This window comes from Perissodus microlepis, chromosome 5, assembly GCF_051167445.1.
Source record: "Perissodus microlepis isolate ML-2025 ecotype Zambia chromosome 5, ASM5116744v1, whole genome shotgun sequence".
NCBI classification, from domain to species: Eukaryota; Metazoa; Chordata; class Actinopteri; order Cichliformes; family Cichlidae; genus Perissodus; species Perissodus microlepis.
Window position 1 is genome coordinate 32,165,300 of NC_140465.1, and position 16,474 is coordinate 32,181,773.

At 39.9% G+C, this 16,474-nt stretch overlaps 1 protein-coding gene across 2 annotated transcripts in view; it reads right to left on the bottom strand.

Annotated features, from left to right (window-relative positions):
- Nucleotides 1-12,724, bottom strand: part of cdh22 (cadherin 22) — a 178,045-nt gene extending 165,321 nt beyond the window's left edge. For both annotated transcript variants that reach the window (XM_084929425.1, XM_084929423.1), the window contains exon 1: nucleotides 12,480-12,724. The gene's annotated coding sequence lies outside the window, so the exon portion shown is untranslated. The remainder of the gene's footprint in view (nucleotides 1-12,479) is intronic.
- Nucleotides 12,725-16,474: the final 3,750 nt, after the last annotated feature.

Consider the following 16,474-nt stretch of genomic DNA (forward strand, 5'->3'; position numbering starts at 1 on the left):
TATAGAGATATAGATATATCTCTCTATATATATAAAATATAAGTTCCACATCCAATATATTTTATCAGTGTTTGTAAACAGTCACCAACTGGCTGGCTGTCCAGTGAAATATAGTACAATTCAACAGTGTTTCAATGTTTATTATGAATCATCCAATTAACAAGAGAGTACTCTACTAAAAAAATACTATTAAAATATTTTTTTGTTTCAATTCAAATAAGATTTCCATTAAAAAAATTTAGCTTTTGAAAAAGTCTTTAAAAATAACATTAACATTAACATAAAGTGCTTTTTTTAAAGCAGATAATATTTTTTATGTTTATGACAGAAGTAAAATAAATACACTTCATGTTCTGTCATAAATATTACTGGGCACCAATTTCTAATTGCAGCAAATGGGTTAACTAAGAAACTAAAGAGAGTTATATTTAGGCTTAACAATTTCATAATGATGGTATTGAAATTTGGTTTAGGAATTACTTCGTGAATAGGTTAATTATGTTTTACATCAAATGCGGTTACCTGTTATGGAATTTTGAGGTGTCTAAGCTGAAAAGAACTGGAAATCCTGCTATGGTTAAAATGAAGATAAAAATATGGACCACGTTCTTGCACTAGGCCTTAAATTGGACAAAACCCTAATATGTCATCACTATGACTCAACATGGCACCTCAGTGTTCATTAAGCAGACAAATGATAGTCTGGGCATTGCAGAGGTGAGGATCTTGAAAATGTTGCAGGTTGTTGCAAGAGATAAAAAGGACCAAGAGAAAGAAACAGCAATATTTTCCATCCATCCATCCATCCATGTTTTTTCTAAGGAGGCTTTGCCTTTCTAGGTTTATGGTCTTGGAGCATTCCCGAGAAAGCCTCAGGTTAGAAGATGAAGAACACTTACGGATAAAGAAAATTAACACCTGGATATCTTTGAACTGTGAGAAGACAGTGGAGCATGTACTCACATATGCACACATAGGTTTCTTAATGTCTCAATTCTCCACATTAAAAACTAGGCAGGTTTCTTGTAACACTCGTGTCATAACTGCAGAAATCATTTTAATTAAAAATTCTAGTAGTGTAAACAGTTGGAAAAGAACCTCAAAAGAATTATGAAACATGCCAGTGATAAGACTGAGTAATAGTGTACAAGTATTCATGATAGTATGCATGCATTATATTAGACAAAAAATAGAGACAGACAATTATGGAACAAGAAGAGAAATGTTTTGTGTGATGTTGTGGGCAGAATTTCTAAATATATGAAGTGAGCATTTCACCTCATTGGTCTTAAACAAGGAAAGTCCAAACTGAGACTTTTCCATATATCTAATGGGCAGTTACCTGAACAGAAAATTTAACAGGAGTTTGTTAACATTTCAGTCTAATAGTGTTTTACTTTACTTTTCTAACATAAATGTAGATTTCACAGAAGAGAATTGGAGCACATAAAACTACTGAATAAGTGAAATTTTATTCATATTTCGTTTCTTTTTGTCCACTTGCAAGGGAGCCTTGAGAATTTTGTCAACGTTTCATGACTTCCTAACAATGCTGCTTTTTTATACCCACTTGATTACATATTTCTGGGTTATTATTGAATTTTGTTACATTGCAAGGTGCTGCAGGGATTATGCCTTTCCTATTGAAAGGAAAGAATGAGTTAAACTCAGGCACTATTAGCTATTTGTCTGGCATGTTGAGCTGAAGGCTTTGCTGTCCAGCACAGACAGCTCAATTGATGAATTCCTTTTTTTTTTCTTTTTTTTCCAGTCCCGTTTGGCTCTTTTGCCATCAGAATTATTGTCTAAAGGCGAAGAAAGATGCCCAACAGATTTACTTTACCAAATGGAACATCCCAGCCTTGCCGTATTGGTCTATTTGATTCACCTTTTATTGTTTATTTTATTTTCACTTGCTAAATACGGGACAGATTTGACTGGGGAAAAGAAAGGAGAGAAAGAAAGAGAGAAAGAAAAACAGCGGGGAAGAGGGACGGGGATAAAGGGCAAAAAACAAACAAAATAAGCAGACAAAAAATACATATATCAATCACCTGGATCACCTGTTGAGAAAGAAAAAAGAGAAAACAAGCAGAAGAAAAAAAAAGAGCAACATAATAAACAACATCACGATGATCTATGGGAATATCACAGTAAATGCTAAACATTATTGTGCAGCACGTAAGATCGACAGCGCACAGTGTGCTTTGAGGTAGGAGCCAAAAAGGGTGTAGTTTGTGTGTGTGAGCACCCGTGTGTAGACCTGTGAGCATGAGCGCACTTGTAATTAAAAGGTTCCTTCATGTAATGATCTGCTAGAGGGTGTGGGGAGCCACAGCCCCGTCCACCAGGGCATGAAGCAGGTATGGAGGAGATCAAAACTCCAGACATCCAGAGGCGCCCAGAACACAAGAGACCAAGGAAGACCAACAGAGGGGCAGCCGCGCCACTATCCCAGAAAGAGCTGAGGAGAGTCCCAGATGAGGGGTCACTCAGCAGCCGCGGAGCATAAGCCAGGGGGGGTTGCAGTGACGTGCCCGGGAGCTCCGCCGGCAGCCAGCTGTGCCAGAGTGACCGAGCCCCAGGCCGAGAGGCCGAGGGCACCCCACCCGCGAAGTGGCCCGAGCGAGCCCCAGGCTCCAGGCCCCGACAAGCAGCCACCAAGGAGTGAGCCGGTGTGTACCTGGACGACACAAAGAACCACCAACGCACCGATGTCTGAGGGCATCTGCCACTGGCAGGAGAGGTGGTGGGGGGAGATAGGCCTCCATACCTTGGAGGGCCTGAGATGTCCCTTGAGAGGTGGCGTCTGATACCCGACCTGACATATAGACACAGACATCCATTCCCACCCTCATGCTCTCATATGCAATTACTCAACACTCACCCAATGTGGAGACAGACATAAAGATACACTGTACATACAATCACACTCCCCAAGCGTACTCTATACCAGTGGTCCCCAACCTTTTTTGCGCCACGGACCGGTTTATGCCCGACAATATTTTCTTTAAGGTGTCGCAGATAAATACAACAAAATAAAACTAGTACCGGTACCGAAAAAAAGAAGATTTATTCATAACACACGTGAAAAGACCCAGGAAAACCGAGTTAACGATAAAAACGATAACAAAAAACACTGAAAACCGATAAAAACCCTTAAAACCATACATTTTACACCTGAGCCTCAACTCTCGCGGCCCGGTACCAAACGACTCACGGACCGGTACCGGTCCGAGGCCCGGGGGTTGGGGACCGCTGCTCTATACCCCAGGTCTAGGTACCCTTGCCCCTGGAGGGGGAAACTGCACCCAGACCCAGGTAGTGTTACCCTTTTCCCTGGGGTGGAGAGAAGCAGACTGCCCCGACTCGGCAGCAGCAGGGAGGCCCCACATTCCAGACCCCAATCGGATGGCCAACTCCTCCTCCCAGCCCCCCCGCTCCAACAGGCTGCAGAGAACGGGGGTGTATGAAGACTCCAAACCTCCCTCCGCCCGCTCATATGTAGTGTTGATGCATGTGTGTTCTAAGGTGCATTTAAAACCCAGGAGGGCATGGAGCTACCTGCCAGAGAGCAGCAGGTAAGCGCATAGCCCCTCCTGATAGCCCTCAATGTCTACATGTATTTAAAATTGAGAGGTGGGCAACGACGCCAGGGGTGAATTCCTGATCAAAATCTGCTATGCAGGGTGATTACTCAAGCAGATTGAGCTCGATAATGTTGGTACCATCACAAAGCTCAAGTATAGTATACCGATGGCCATGGAGACATTCTTCCAAGTAATTCTCTCTGAATTATATTTCTTTGAACCTACATTAAAAACTGCTGAAACTGGTTGGCCACTGCATGCTAAAGTTTCCAATAACAAGAAAAGGGAAGAAACTATTGAACTTTTCAGCACGAAGGCTGTATGATAACTGTACACATATTTGTGTGCATGCAGGTGTGTGAGTGTATGTATTTGTATGTATTCTTTTTCTTTTGCGTGTGTGTAAACACGCTTTTCCCAGCAAAAGCTTATACCATTAGTAATAATGTAGAACAATCCACATGAATATGTTATCAATGCATAATTCAGCAAACACATGAAAACTTAAAAATGTGTGTTCTTTTTGTGTTTGTTTGGAAGTACTTTTATGTGGCAGTAAGATGAAAAGTATTGTTATGTGATCAACTCTATACAGTCATACCTGAATATTTAATGACCCCTTTACTACAGAGAAAAACATCATTGCATCATCAAAGTTGTAATTTTGATCATGTGATATTTTTTTAAAGGGATCATTTTATCAAGCCTGAAATTCATTCCAACAGCTCAGTATCACTTTAACTGCAATTATTTAAGGATGTCTTTCCCATTATACCTCTATGAAGTGCCAACAGTGTCACACTGGAAAACAACTTAGTTCCACTCCCAAGGAGTCCCTAAAAGGGCTGTATTAAGAGTTATTACTTTGCCCGGAGGAAGTGATATCCATGCTGGCTGCAAACACATTTCTTAAAGCTGCCACTTACCACACACCTGGTATTCTCTGTCAGTCCAGATACAGAGTAACCCTTATTGATTATAATAGTGCACAATTTATTGTTTTTTTCTGCATTCTGAGCTCTTTCCCTGTTTGCAAAGCTCATAAAGATTCTGTAGTTTTGTTTGGTCTTTCATGTGACAAATACCTATATGACAATGGAGCCTAGATACATAAATCCAGAAATACTAAAAACACTAATTGTTTTCATACACATTATTATTATTAACTTTTTCAGTTTGCAGCACACTTTTTCAAGTTTCCCTACAACTCAGTGGTTAGGGAGCGTTTGCAGACAAGTCAGCCTTGTCCGTGCAAACCAAGCGGGATTTGGTGCGGCACACACTTTGTGACTTCACTTAGTGACAGCTAGCAACCTCCAAAAAACATTTTTTTCCAACTGGAGATTGCCAAGGAGTTCAACAACTAATCTTTAGACCTGTTTAAAAAAATGATGCAACAAAAGTAATCTCTGCTGCCAGGTCACACTTGAAAAAAGATTTTTTTTATCTCAATTGAAATAATTACATTTATAAAAACAAAGAAAAGAAAATATTAGGGTTGTGCATTTAGCTCTATGTGATAACAAACAACAGTGTGCCAGAACCATTTATCAGTCACAAGTTTGCAGTCCTGCCAGAAAGAAATCAGAATGAGAACAAAGTAAGAGTGTGAGAAAGGCAAAGACAAAGAGAACTACCCAAAGCCTGTATTAGCCACTCACTGAAGCCAACTGTCTGTTGCTAGGCTGCATTACCAGACAGTAAATGAAAAGCTTTGGAGGGTAATTTCGACAAATATACAAATTCAGCATTGATGTTTGCTCATTCATCCATTGTCTTATCCGCTTATTCCTACTCAGGGTCAGAAGGTGCTGGAGTCTGTCCCAGCATAGACAGCACAGAAGGCCGGAAAATACCCTTGACAGGCTGCCAGTTCACAAATGAACTGACATGGACACGCACTCATTTGTACTCACAATCACATCTAGGGACAATCTGTAGTCTTATAATAAACTAACATCCATACAATTTAACTATGACAGGTAAACGTGGCAACTGGATAAAACTCCTTCTTGTTCCCAGGCAGCAAGCTAATGACTGAATAAGAGTCATTCAAACATTCACACAAAGAAACACTGAATTCTGCCTATTAGTCATAACATAACATTAATAAACTGATTCTTAGTCACAAAGGGGAACAAACTGATACACATCTTTGCCACTTTAGTTTCTAAAAATTGTTCTGCTTTTAACTTATTCAGCCAAGTCGACCAATTATCGTATGTGTATCTTAATAATGATGCATTACATGGTCTATTTTGGAAGTCATGTAAGTAAGAGGTCGTTCCTGTTAATGGCTGTACTTGACTCAATCTGTAAGCCTTTAAAAGTGACAGCTTATCATAGATCTCATTTCAGGGACACTAATCAATGAGCATCTACAGTCCTCAAAAAATGTCACTTTATACTGACAGTAGATATTTGGAACTACGGACAAAAAGTACACAAAAAAGCACAGATTTCCCTGTTAAACGGAATCAAATTTGTGTTTACTGGCATTAGTTTTACATGCTGAACAGAGCATAAAATAAGCTATGATTGAGAGATGACTGTTTACTTATTAAAATGACCCCAGTGCTCTTCTCACACTGGGTTATGAGAAGAGCAAACAAACCAATATGATAATAACTTGCTCCTCTTCGCATCACCTCTAATCCTTTGTTCATTTTAATCTCTAACATATGAAAAAAAAAAACCTTATATATGTGCGCACTCGCGTGTGGATGTTTGCATGTGATTCACTGAAGTTATGTATCTCGAAAGATATCAAGCATTTCAGCCACAAAATGCGGATGACTTTTCCTACCTTGGCAGCCTTCATCCTTCCAAAGTCGACACTGATTCAGAAATACACCACTGTAAGCTCTGCCAATGGGGTTATGCCAGACTCAGAGGAAGAGTCTCTGTGAACCGTGACATCCAGGTGAAGAACTGCCTGTTTACAAAGCAGTTGTTCTTCCTACTCCAGTGCAAGAGGCACAAACACAGGCCAGGCAGACCAGCTATGAACACAGATTGAGTAAGTCTGGATCCCATCACCAGAGATGAAATCCTGGCTCTAGGAAATCATACACATTTAGGTAGAAAAAAACAGAGGAACAAACAAAAGCACAGTGGAAGAACTGACTGTGTGAAACGTTTCTTCAACTATCACGAGTGTACTGTGTGTCAAGTGCAATATGCTCATTATTGCATTGAGCATAACCTATCACTATGGATATTTTCAAAAGGGGTGACTGTAGCTCAGACGCTAGAGCAGGTCATTTGTTAACTGGAAAGTTGGTGGTTCAATCCCTGTCTGTTCCAGTCTGCGTGCCAAAATATCCTTAGGCAAGATGCTGAACCTCAAATTGCTCTCTGATTTGTCCATTGGAATGAATTTTAGATAAAAAGGTCCTTGTATGAATGAGGCATGTTGTATTGAGTGCTCAATTACAACAGAGAAGCGCTATATAAGAATCTGCCCATTTGCCAGCAGTAGTGCATAGAAGCTGTTTTTTTCTGAAGCACACAAAAAGCAAATTTTATAAAACTCCAAACATATATAACATAATCTATTCTTCCACCACTAGTAGTAGTAGTAGCAATGGTACTAATAGCAAAAAACGTTATCTATGAAAATTGCCTTTGTATTTCCAAATGTTTTTAGACTTTACCTATATCAATTTTATCAGATACTGAATATTGTTAGTATCCATTTGCTCCTCTTCTTACTACTCTCTCTCTTTTTTAAGTAAGTTTGGGGATTACAGTATTGTGAGTGTTGTATTTCTTGTACTTGTTGGCACAATGATGCAGTGGTTTGTACTATCACCGAGCTCAAACTTGCCAGCCAGCCAAGGCCATTCTGTGTGGCATTTGCATGCTCTCCCTGTGCCTGTGTGGGTTGTCTCTGGGTACTCTGGCTCTGTCCCACAGTTCAAAGATAAGCTTGTTAGGTCAACTGGTGATTCTAAATTGGCTGTGAGCATGAATACTTGCCCTGCGGTAGACTGGTGACTTGTCCAGGATATAACCTGCTTCATCCAAAACTTATCAGTGAAGAGCATTGCTTGTATAATTCTTGTATATAATTCTTACATATTTTTTTTTTCTTGCATCATATCACCAATTTTCAAAGTAAATATATTTCTAAAGATGCTTGACATGAAATTCTCACCAACCATCCAAACTGCACGTGCAAAGAAAACAAACCATAGATGTCTATAAATTATGTTATGTGTACTAATGAGAAATGAGACGGGGGAAAAACACTGAACACGCTTACTGACATTTATTTAGTTCTTTGCTCAAAGGCCTTTGTTGGTGATGACAGCTTTAAGATGCCCCCTGTATGGAGAAACTAGTCACATGCATTGCTCAGGTGTGATTTTTACCCTTACTTATTGTACTTACAAAGATATATAGATAATTATATAGATAGATGGAATTATATAGATATAGATACACACACACAGAGAGATAAACATTTAAGTTAAAACATTATAAAAATTTATAGCAATGCATTTTAACTTATTTTCCAATATAAAGCAATAAAAGCATCCATCTGATACAACAGATGAACATAAAAACTGCTCGGCATTTGTTTGTGTTTACATGCTAATGTTTGGTCTGTCTAACTGTGCAAAACTAGCAGAATTTATCAGTAACAATAGGGGCATGACTTCCACGTGCATGTTTATACTGTTTTTGGAACACAAAATTAGCATCTGTTTAAATAAAAACAGATGATCAAATAATAATTAAAACTTAGAATTAGACAATCACGGCAAGGAAAATAAACATTATTTGCAAATGAGTTAGACTGGAATACTAAATCATTCTTATGGCTCTTAGCTAAACATGAGGCATTTAGCTTTTTGATAGAAAAAGCAGTTATTTTAGCCTCACAACAACATATCATTTTCACATGTTTACAGTTTAAAAAATGGGGACATAATTTATTACTAACTAGTAATGATTTTGAGTCCCTTTTGTTTTTGCTAATCCTGGCTTGCTGCGTTCCGATGCGTCCACTCTTTACGCTAATCCAAACTATGCTAAGCTAAGTATATGGCCCAGTGACTGTAGATTTATATTTAGAGTATATAGATATGGGAGCAGTATCAATCTTCTCATCCAACTCTTATACAAGAGTTACTTGTTATACAAAAACAAGCTTATGCAGAAATTTTATACTTTTTCTTTTAGCTTGAAGGACACAAAATAAGGCATGATGATGACAGCATAAACTGCACTGTTGAATCATTGTTGACTAGCTTGCTGCAAAACAGCCTCAACAGTGACCAAATAAAACGGTATGAGTGACTTGTTTCATCACAAGTAAAAGCAGCTGAGTTTCCTGAGTAAAAGCCACAGTATTCGAAAATTGCTGGATCAAAGTATTGCCTGTAACGCTCTTCTTGAAATCAGTTGCAAACAGCGCTGGAAAATCAACCATGGAGCCGGTCCATGGCCTTAAGCTCTCTGTCTCCTTCTACCTAGTGAGTCCATCACAGAGCTCAAGCAGTAATACGGTTGATGCAGTCCCTGCCCGGAGGGGGTAATGAAGTGACTAAGGGCTGACCGTTCCTGACCGCCAACAAGACAGCAGGTGTGAGCAGTGAGGAGTGTGAATATGTGTGTTATAGTGTATATGGGTGTGTTTGTGTATGAGTCTGTGTGTATTAGAGGGTATTAGATAGAGAGAGAGACAGAGATTGTGTATATGTTTTTTTCACTATGAACTAGGTTCCTAATCATAAGTCTGAATCAATTAGTTGGTCTAATCGGTACTTTTTCTGTCAGGCATGAAGAGAAAAGAAAAAACAACAAACTCACGTTTACGCTCGTCTATATCATCTTTAGTGCCACATCACTGCCATCTATCAGCCTCTTTTGCTCCCCTTTTCTCTTTCTAGTTCCAGCACTCTTTCATTTCCCTCCCTCTCTTCTCGTATCTATCCAAGCCATCTCTCCTTTAACACTACATTTATGCGCCGGCTTGGTAAACGGTAATCAATGTCTCACAATGGTGGACTGCTTCATCGAAACGATTTTTCAGGGGAGCTGTGTGTTTGTTCACGTGCGTGTTTGTGTATGTGACAAAGGGTGAGATAAAAAGCAAGACATAGACTGAAGAAAGGAGAGACAGAGAAACTGAGCCATTGCTTGATGCACACACATCAGGCTTTTTATGTAAGTAAGCTTATATTTTGTGCATCTATGACTGTTTGTGTTAAAAACACATGTGAAAATTTCACACTGGATTTGGCACTGACTCCAGAAGCTCACTGTAATGCATTCACTTTTGGTACATAAATCACAATCAGCCTATCCTGCCATCTGGGTTACTGCTACATGGCCCTTGTAATGTACATGCTGGTTAGACCACCAGCTGAATAAATGAGGAGTCTACGAAAGCAGATATGTGTCTCTAATGGACAGTAGAATAGCAAATAAATTCCTTGAAGAAAATGTTTGGTATTCTCTCTCTCTCTCTGTGTGTGTGTGTGTGTGTGTGTGTGTGTGTGTGTGTGTGTGGTTGGGAGGAAGGTGGGGGGGTGCACGTATTCCTGCATATCAGATCCTCTTAAAATTGTTTAAACAACCTTATACAAAACAAAATCACAAAGCCCACAGTCACTGCATGCATAAGATAGGTTCAGTTGATAAAGCAATAATTTCACAATTACAAATAAATAATTAAAGCACACAAACACACACACAACCTCCAGATGCTGCAGCAAGTGGAAAATTTATTCCAACATGGCAGAAAACTAGTAAGCCCCCTGATTAATGTTTAAAGTAATGACTGAATAGTTAACTGTTTAATAAATCTCCCTGAACTTCCGCTGATCTCTACTCCAACCGACTGCCATCCTATAATGTAACCTCTGAAATCAATTTTTCACACACAGGGTCAATAAAGGTCGCAGCCCTCACCTAGAGGTCCTGTCTCTTTGACAGATTCCTGTACAGATCAGCATCTAATTGGAAAATTAAAGTAATCGATTGGCTATTGTAACGACAGGCATTTCTCTCACTTTCTCAAACACCAATTAGCTGTGGATAAATGGTAAACTGAGGCCTGTCTGAAGTCTCACAAATACACACACTCCCCATGTACATGAACGGACGTACGTATACGTGAAGGCACATTTCCAAACACACTGATACATACAGTCAAGAATGTAGACACCCTTAAGGAGTAAACTTATGCAATTCTAACCTTAGCCAAGGTCACAGAGTAATATCCTAGCTTAAAGTGTACTGTAACCCCACGGTCACAAATCATATTCAGCAATATGAGGCACACACACACACACTTGTCCTCCAGTTGGGAACAGGTTGTATTTCATCCAGATACCAAGATGAAGGGTCTGCCTTCCTACAAAACAAATATTAAGCTGGCATGGAAGGAATCTGATCAATCTTGTAGTTGTGAAGTACTTACAGTATAATACGTCCAAAATTGTGGGAAGCAGAAAACACTAGATTGAGCTAACATTTGCCTGTCTCTTCAGGGACTGTTTCATGAGAATAACAAATGTCAAATAATATTTAAGCAAATCTAAATGCCATGTGGACAAATATTTTGGAAGGCTGAGCAAAATAAATCAATTTAAAAGAAGGCAACAAAGCACAGCGAAAGGTTGAGAGGGAGAGGAGCAGAATTCTCAGTCAGTAACTGCTGAGATGTGCATGTTGCAGGAAATTTGGATCTTGTCCAGCAGAATGTGTTAAACAAACGAGATAGAAATTGCGGCTGATGCTAATTTGATTTGTGAATATCTATTAGAGCCACATGAAGACTGAAAGTTATTAAAATATCAAATATAAATGAGTAAACCCAAAGTAATTGGTGGTAATAGGAAAAAAGAAAATGAAAGGAAGGATACAAAAAAGGGACAATGTTACATTTGCAAGAATGAGACTTTTGTTTAATGAGACTAAAATATTTTAGTCTACATTTTAGTGAATGTTCATCCTAACATTACTAAGATAAGAGCTGTGGTTTGTTTGTTTGTTTATTTATTTAGTTAGTTAGATGTTAGAATGCTTTTAAGTCAGCATCCATTCAACAGCATGGCTTTAGTGCACAGTGGCACGCATCCAACTTCCCCAGATGCATCCTGTTGGCGCATCAAGTGGCTGCAGTCCTCGGAAACCCATCTCAGTGTGCAGGAGGTGCGTGCAGTCGTTTTGCCCCCCTCCCCACCTCTAGGTTATTTCATTTTGTTAGGCTTTGTGTTGTTGCTTCAAGGCTGATGTGCATATACACAGTTAGACTGTCTATTCCTATGACTACTACAGTCAGTTGCGGTTTGTACCATTAAAAAATAGAATTTTCCACAACCATTCACCACGGAATCTATGCACACAGTATAGTCCACTACTGCTCCCCAATTTCACCGTGAAGATGTTGCTACAAATCCATGCGACGAAATTGTGAAGGTGCAGTTTTGTCCCAGAGTGAGTGACCAATTTCGGGCACAGTTTTCGGATCTACCGTAACCTTGCAATCGTTAAGAGTAGTCTGATTACTATTAAAATCACTGCATGTGATCGAAATCGCGACTGTGTCCTGCGCAGCGCTTATTACCAAGTGCTTGACAAATGTTAAATGTGTGATAAGTGTCAACAAGTTAGCTGGCGATGTTCAACCTTCAATTAAATACATTTATTATTAAAAAATGCAAAAGCTCTAATTTCCTCTATCAATACATGCGCACGCACACAAACACAGTATTATAAGAACAAAAATCCACAGTACATTTCTGCAGTTCCCTCGTATTTGCTCCTACAGTTAAAAGGCAAAGGGCATTTTCAAAATCCAACAGAAATGTATGTTACAAGAGCGTGCCAGCGCACGGTGAACTTTCTCATTAAATTAAAACAAAGTCCTACCTTTGTTATCGCGTGGCGAGAACAAATGCCTTTGCCTTGACAAGTTGCAGAGGGACACGGTAACGGTTATTCAGCTTGGCGCTTCTCCTGCAATCAAAGGTAAACGATTCCTTGTCAGATGAAAATCAGAGGGACAGACGCTCCGCTCGCCCTGTCTGCCACCGCGCTGCGCGTCTGGAGTCTCTGTTCCGATGAGCGCAGAGAGAGCAAAGGCAAAGCCGCTCTCGGAACGGCGCGGTATGGAAAGCCCCTGGTGGTGATGAAGGGAACCTACCAATGAAGCGGACGAGAGAAACGGAAAGAGAGAGAGAGACAGGAGACGAGAGAAAGAATTGGGGACCGACGGGGGTCACTGGAAGATAAAGTAAACAAGGCGTGCTCGTTTGACCTCTATATTCATGTAAACATATTGAATGTCATAAAGACGGAGACTGTCTGCCCAAAAAAGAACACCACAAAATGGTATGAGCACTGCACATTGTGCATCATTACTACCATTACAATTCCAGTCCACAGACATAAGACAGTTGCATGGGTTTGCTTGTAAGTTCCAGCAATGAGTGCTGAAGCAAAAACTAAAGTCGTGACTTTCAAACTAAAGGCTTTTGCTGTGTGGGAAAAGTTTTTGCAGCCTGCTGTGTGGTTTATTATCAAAATTTGCCATGTTGTTCTGCATTCCTCAAGCCCATAATGCACCTTTATTCCTTGGTGGGAAGTTTAGAAAAGAGCAGATTGTGATTTTGCGTGTGGGGAGTGAGACAAATGGAAACATCATAGTTTTCAGCTTCAGTAGGCCTAGAGAAACACAGTACTATTTTTATGACCAGCATGAGTGGTAGAAAACAACAACAAAAGGAAATGAAGAATTGCTTGAGAACAATGGACTGTGTTACATTATCTCGAGGTGGTATTCAGATACATTTTCTTTGGGTATTTGAGAAGGTGAAAATGTCAAGTATGCCCGCTCCCTTGAAATGGTTCACCTGTTAATCAGAGTGTGTGTGTGTGTGTGTGTGCCAGTGAAATATGCAGTAAGGGACAAGAATGAGACACAGGGAGAGCACATGAGACAAAAAGGGAGAGGTGGAGGGATGGCTGGGGGTGGGGGGTACAGGTGCAGATTACCTACCATCACAACAAGCTGGCATCTCTCTGAGGTGCAGTGAGTAAGGTTAGGAAGGTTAGGGAGCTGATGTACCAACAAGGGTTTTAAAAGCTAGTGTGCAGAAGCTGTTCTCTGAGAGGTGCTAAATAAAGGAAGGTAGATTCAGAGAGCAAGAGAGAGGAGGGGGTTGCTGGAGTCAGAGTGGGGGCAGAGAGAAAAAGAGATAGAAAGGTTACATTCATTGTGACTCAGGATTTTATGATAACCAAGTGGAGAATTGTTTTGACTCATATGAGTTTTTAAATGCTTTAGGAAGTAGGGTGTAATCATTGCCAACAAGCAGTCCTGTGAAACTGCAGTCTGTCATTTTTGGCCATGGTACATAGTACTGATCCACTTGATTTTTTAGAAGTTTATTCATTGACACAACCAAATGTTTGGTGATGATGTTCATGGCATTTTGGCACTTTCGTAGCTATCATATATGGTACCAACTGTCATTTGCTGGACTGACTGCAGTTCACGAGGAAGTGCTGGTCATTTGGAGGCATTTGGAGTGAGAGTATCTGCATGAACATTAGAGGTGCTGTATGCATATAATAGGTGCTCTATGCTTGTATGCATGTGTTTGCATACATTCAAAAAGTGCTCTATAAATGCTTGTCCATTAACCACTTAATCTGACGTGATTTGCTATTTCCTTAAAAGTTTTGTTTAATCAGTGTTTATCCCTTATAATCTTTTATAAGCCTTTACACAGCGCTTCATTATACTTGCTGTCCCTGGTCATTTTACATAGCCAGCTCTTGGGGTGGAAGTGCTGACTAAGGACAGGTCTCTTGAATATTACATTTTTCCTCAGCAGCGAGGTGTTGAAACACTGCCCATGCCTATCGCTCAAGCCCATAATGGGAACCGGAGACCAGCAGCTACAAACATAAATATCGGTAGATATAGTACTGTAAGACACCACCAGCAGCCAATCAATACATGGCAGTGAAGGGGTTGGCGGGGAATAAGAAAAAAGCAATGAGAAGGAGGAGGTTAATGGGTATCTAGGTAAAAGGTCCATAGAAGATAACATTAGTGTTACCCCGATATTCCACCAGAACTTGACTATGAAACATTGATAAATGACTCAAAGAAAAGCACTAAGTTCACCCTTCCCCACTCATAAGTATTTTAACCATCTGTTTGCAGCATTCTAATTGTGCTTCCAGTTCCTTTTGCACTGTCATAAAACCAATAGTCATTTCTCCCAATAGAAAGAGACTCAGATGCATTGATGTTCCTAATTTATGTATGCAAAGAAAAAAAAAACCTTTCTCTACATTGTTAATAAAGTGAGTGTTTCATGTACAGCACAGAGGAGCTACTTGCCATATCATCAGTATGTGCTCTAATATGGAGCAGGCTCAGTGTAAGCTGCTGCCAAATCGGCATCATGGACTCCATCTGAATTCCTTAAGAAGGCTAAAGGAAAGATATTATTTTTCTGCCCGACTAACTGACTGTAAGAGATGGCTGTTTTAAAGCTGAACCCAAATGAGCAGAATGGATAGCTCACTGTTTTCAAATATCATGCTGTGAAAAACTGTGTAAGGCCCCACAAATACTAACTGTGCTCCCCATGTGTGATCAGTCTCAGTCAAGCAAGCAATACAAGCTAGTTAAAGCTAATTTGATCATTTCTAAAACAACAATAGCGCACAGATGTCGTCCAAGGAAGAATGTGAGCTACTGTGCATACTGTACTGAAGAAGGAACAAAGAAAGCAAGAAAGAAGCAGGAACTGGAACTGTTTTTAATGGTGGTGTGAAGCCAAATGAAAGTAGCAATCTGTTAGCTGTTTCATGCTATAGTGAGTGTAGCTTTGTTTGACTACTGCACATACTTGCAATGTTTCAAGACTTTTCAGGTCAGTGTAATCATTCTTTACGGCTGGAAGCAGCTGCATTCATGTAGTACTGCAGTGCATGAATGCAGCAACTTCTTCTTTGGGAAATAGTTGCTTCAGAGGTGATTCCAAAACAGTTCCATGGACAGCTCCTCATTATCTAATGGACGACTGCAGGAGACCAGCTTCAAAAGCTGATCCCAAATCAGGGGAGGGAAAGGAATGGAAAGGAACTTTTTAAATAAGACTATAGGAGAGAACTGCTTCAAAGTGGATCTCATATTAAGCCCCATGGACAATTCATGATTTTCAAATGGAAAACTGTAGGAGAGAGCAGCTTTAAATCTGATCCCAAGTCGGCACAGTGGACAATTCCTCTTTCTATTCAAACATAAGACTTTGGTTAAAAACTGCTTCAAAATCATTTGGATTATTACTTAATTTTTTAAACAGTAGACTGCAGGGGAGAACTGCTTCAAAGAAGACCCCATATCAGCCCCATGGACAACTTGTCATTTTCAAATGGAGTATAGAGAAAGCAGCTTTTAAACCCAATCCCAAATCAGCACCATGGACAACTCCTCATTTCAGAGCAGCTGACTGTAGGAGAGACTTGCTTTAAAGTGGATCCATATCTGCTCAATGGACAATTCCTCATTTCCAAACAGAGGAATATGGGAGTGTTGCTGTAAAATTAATCCCATATCGGCACCTTGGGCAAGTCCCTTTTTTTGAAAAGGCCTACTATGTGGATAAAAGCTGCTTTAAAGCTGATCCCATATCAGCATCATGGACTACATAATTCATACAGCCTCCCTCAACCAAACAGAATTTTTCTCTCTCTCTTATAATGGTATAGGAAGCATAGAGTTGTAACAAACGGTAGTGACTTTTTTTATTCTCCATGGTGTGTTCCCTCTGGGTGGCCACAGTAGCCTACTTGATAAAGAAGGTAAGAAGCGATGTTTAAAAATTGAAAACATATATTTCAAA